The sequence below is a fragment of the Erinaceus europaeus genome, chromosome X (genome assembly GCF_950295315.1).
Source record: "Erinaceus europaeus chromosome X, mEriEur2.1, whole genome shotgun sequence".
In the NCBI taxonomy this organism is placed as follows: Eukaryota; Metazoa; Chordata; class Mammalia; order Eulipotyphla; family Erinaceidae; genus Erinaceus; species Erinaceus europaeus.
Genome location: NC_080185.1, coordinates 86,495,784 through 86,500,445, shown reverse-complemented (window position 1 = coordinate 86,500,445; position 4,662 = coordinate 86,495,784). Strand labels below are relative to the sequence as shown.

General features: G+C 48.7%; 1 non-coding gene across 1 annotated transcript; it reads left to right on the top strand.

Annotated features, from left to right (window-relative positions):
- The first annotated feature begins 257 nt into the window (after positions 1-257).
- LOC132536074 (small nucleolar RNA SNORA17) lies at positions 258-388 on the top strand. The gene has a single exon (XR_009547755.1). It is a non-coding gene; the product is annotated as a small nucleolar RNA SNORA17 (small nucleolar RNA).
- The last annotated feature ends 4,274 nt before the right edge of the window (positions 389-4,662 follow it).

The window sequence follows — 4,662 nt, the reverse complement described above, 5'->3', positions numbered from 1 at the left end:
TTAATCCCCAATAAAGAAATTAAAAAACATAATTGGGAGTCAGGCCATAGCGCAGCAGGTTAAGTGCACGTGGCGCGAAGAGCAAGGACCGGCGTAAGGATCCCGGTTCAAACCCCTGCTCCCCGCCCCTACCTGCAGGGGAGTCTACTCACAAGTGGTGAAGTACGTCTGCAGGTGTCTATCTCTCTGTCTTCCCCTCCTCTCTCCATTTCTCTCTGTCCTATCCAACAACGACATAAATAACAACAATAACTACACCTGCCCCTAGAGGTGTTACAGATGTGACTGCTGTGTCACATGTGTGTCATTAGGTGGCAGAGAGAAGAGAGGCTTGTCTATGTCTAGTGCTCTGACCTGTGAGCCACTGGGTGATTGACAGTCTGACACTCAACACAGCGCCCCCTCCTGTTACTGTGTGTTTACTGACGACCTGAATCCTGTCGTGTACAAAAGCTCTGATTCTTCCTTAGTTCCTGCCTGCCCTCAAATCTCGAGGCGACCCTGTGACCCGAAGACTGGTGTTCATCGCTGTTGGATGAAGAGTGACGGCTCACCATTCAAGCGGAAGGGGACTGTTAGCCCGTGACAATGACCTTATGGAGTGTCTGACCTCTGTCCAAGCCCAGGTTACCAACCAGCCCAGCATCCAGAGGTGGTGTTAGATCATCTGAGAGATCTGATCACCAAATGGTTCAGTGACCTTACCAGACAGACCAGTACACCATCCTCAACCTTGTGGCAGATGCCAAGAGACCAGGAAAATGCTGGAAGGCTACTCGGCATCCTCCAGAGGCGTTCACACAAATCATGGAGATCCACACAGCTGACCAAGCCCAGGAGGTGGCGAGAGAGCTTCGGAGACATCACCTGCCTCCTCCCTGTCCAGAGCTCGCTCCCCCGCCAAGTGAGGACACGACGGGCTCCCTCACTAGCCTGCCGCAGCTCTCTACTCAGTCACCACCATTTCAGAGAGACCTTCCCTGAACCACAGGAATAAAATCAGCACATCCCACCCACACCCGCTTTCCCGGGACTGAGTCTTACTATCCCGCAGAGCACTTGCCATCGGAGGGCTGTGTTCTTAGTGACCCACAGTATGAAATCAGGAACCTGGTCGGTTTTCTCCTCTGCTGTGGCTCCATTATGTGCGCCAGTCCCCAGGCACATACCCGGTGTGCAGGAATTCTCGGGGAAGGACACCAGGGCGCAGGTCCTGCACAGTCTGCTAAGATTCATGGCTACAACACTAAGGTGGGCACCCTGATGGCACCCAACCAGGAGAAGACGTCCAGGTTAATCCTGCCTGCTGGTTTCCAAAGGCTCCTGAGCCTGGACAGAGAATGTACTCCTGAGACATAGCCCCCAACAGCTCAGAGGTCCAGAGACATCAGAAACAGCTCAGCACATCTACAACCCTGCATAGATACCTGCATAGATACCTCACGGCCTGCGTCACCCTTCTCCACACAGATTGAGGCTCCACACAGTGCACACAAGAGCGCCCCACCCTGCCACAGACGGCCCTCACCCTGGGAAAGAGGTGGGCTGAAGACTTGGGTATTCAACAGGACGCCATAACACATCCAGAAGGAGACATCGCAGGCAAACTGACTTCACATGAGAGAGGCATTTGGACACTCAACCCCATGGTGACGGAAACTGCAGGAAAAACAAACACCTGGGTCTTCTCTCAGCTAGGAAGCTTTTTAGTTTTTAGGCCTTGGGAGAAACGACCAAAGGACCAAGAGGTAACCCAGCAGTTGGTATGAAATATGTGGACATCGCACACCTGACAGGGAATTGATGGAAAAAAAAAAGTGTACAGAAAGCAATGAGCAAGAACGAAAAGCAGTAATCCAATACAAAATTGGGGAAAAACACTCGACTGGCTGTGTCCAAAAAGAGGACGCACCGGTGGGCCAAAGACACGAAGAAGTGCTCTGTATCATTTATTTGTAAGAGACACCAGTTAAAACTACACTGAGACACCACCTCACACCTGAGAATGGCCTACCTCAGATGTCTGGAAATGAGAAATGATGGCACAGATGCAGGAAAGGAACTCTGGTCCCCTTTTGGCGGGGCAGCACCCTGGTGCAGCCCCTATGAAAAACAGTATGGAGAGTTCTGAAACAGGTCAAAATGGAAATACCCACAATGCAGCAATACCTCTCCGAGGCATATATGTGACAGACAGGAACGCAGAATGATACACGGAAGGATATACGCACCTCTATGTCCATAGCTGCATTAGTCACAATAGCCAGAGTGGACCAGCTATGCCCACGCACAGAAGACTGGCTAGGGAAGAAATGGGATACATATACTCCATGGAATACAACTCTGCAATCAAAGGAGACGACACTAAGCTTTAGGACACAATGGATGGAACTGGAAGAGGTCATGCTTAGTAAAATGAGTAAAGATGAAAGTCACTTAGTGGATGGTTTCACTCATGTGCAATCTAGAGAACTGAAACAGAGAGCAGCCCAAAAACAAGCAAGCAAACAAAAATAGAAAGAAAGAAAACAGAAGCAAACTGTTTCTAAGACTTTGTGAGACGTATTGTGGTTATCCTTGCGAGGTGGAAGGGTGGGTACTCAGAACGTTGGTGGTGTGTCGGTGTAGAATTATAGCCTGTGCACGTTCAGTGGGGAAGCAATTACAGAAGCCAGACCTTCCACCTTCTTCACACCATAATGACCCTGGGTCCATACTCCCAGAGGGTTAAAGAATAGGAAAGCTATCAGGGGAGGGGATGGGATACGGAGTTCTGGTGGTGGGAATTGTGAGGAGTTGTATCCCTCTTATCCTATGGTTTTTGTCAGTGTTTCCTTTTTATAAATAAAAATTAAAAAATAAAAATAAAAAAGGATTACATCCGGTAACCCGGTAACTCATGATTAATCACAAAAAGGAAATGGAGGGGAGTTAGGCGGTAGCGCAGCGGGTTAAGCGCACATGACACAAAGCGCAAGAATCCAGGTTCGAGCTCCCAGCTCTACACCTGCAGGGGAGTCGCTTCACAAGCGGTGAAGCAGGTCTGCAGGTGTCTATCTTTCTCTCCCCCTCTCTGTCTTCCCCTCCTCTCTCCATTTCTTTCTGTCCTATTCAAGAAAGACGACAGCAATAACAACAACAATAAAACAACAAGGGCATCACAAGGGAATAAATAAATATTTTTTTAAAAAAAGGAAATGGAGGGGAAATAAGAAAGTCTGGAAAAGACCTGTGGTGGCAAGGACTCGGGGAAAAGGGAACTCCGGTCCACTATTGGTGGGACTACACAGTGGCGTAGCCAGCCCCTAGTAAAAACGGATGGAGAGTTTTGAAACAAACACGGAAATAGTTTACAATTGAGCAATACCTCTCTCCTATATGGCTCTATGTCTTGGAGAAGGAAAACACTGATTCAGAAGGATGTCTGCACCTCTACGTGCACAGCTGCACAGTTGACAGGCACTAAGACAGGGAAGCAACCTAAAGGCCCAAAGACTGCATGAGGACGAAGAAGTGGTGTCTACTCTCCAGTACTTGGCGGAACCAAGTGGCTGTCCTTGGAGGAACAGGGAGGGGCACAAGTCTCTGGTGGTGGGAGTAATCAAGAACTTCACCCCAAGTACAATATAATCTTGTAACTCAGCATTCAATCACTAGTGGTGAAACTAGTTGTAATAAAGAAAACTCACATATCATTTACAATAGAATGCTCTCTGTCTTGTCAGAAAGATGTGCTTATACCTTCTGGACACAATGCCTCAAAGTGTAGGTGATTATATTTAATGAAATAAGAAATGAAAACCAACTCTGGGATGGTTTTACTCATATATGCAAGAGATAACTAATGGCAACATACTGCAAAAACCTGTCGCCAGCCGTCTCTTAGATTTTGTAAAAACTATGGCGATTAAAGGGAATGGTGGGGGTCGAGGCACAGGGACAAGGGTGGTGGGTGAGGTGAAGTGTCTGCACACAACTGTAACTCCAGGAATTTTAGAACATCGAAAAGCAAGTGGGTAAAGCATTAGCCTCTCGAGCTGAGGTTCCCAGTTCATTCCTTGCCAGCAGAAGTAGCAGAGTGATGTCTGTCTCTTTCTCCTCCGACCTTTCTCACTGATAAAGAAATAAATTCAGTAAAAAAAAAAAAAATTGTACAAAATGAGAATAAAAAAACAGGAACCAAAAAGTGCTCAGATATCCCAGATTCAAGAAACACTAGCTAAACCATTAGAGAGTCAAAGTATAGACTAAGATGCTAAAAACAAAGAGTTCAAGTAACTCCTTAAGTTCATCTGACAATAAACAATATCCTGGAATCTAGACCTGGACACAGAGCCCTGGAATGAGTCTGTCTGCACCTTACACCTTAAGACTAATTGTCTCCACCCCCGCCCCCCCCCGCCCACGGCGAAACACCTGTGCAACTGACACACCTCCAGCTGTGGGCCTTGCAACTACAAAGCACTGTGACGCTGACACTTGGGGTGCGGTGCCAGCAGAGACATGCCACCACCAGCCAGGCACCTGCAAGCCAGCAGCCCGGAGAACACGCCCCCCCAGCGGCCACTGCCGCGACCTGAAGCACTACCCCCCGCCCGAGAGCCCCCAGGCGGTCGCAGCCTCGCTCAGTGCACCCGCCCCCGTCCCGCCCTTCCAAGAGGC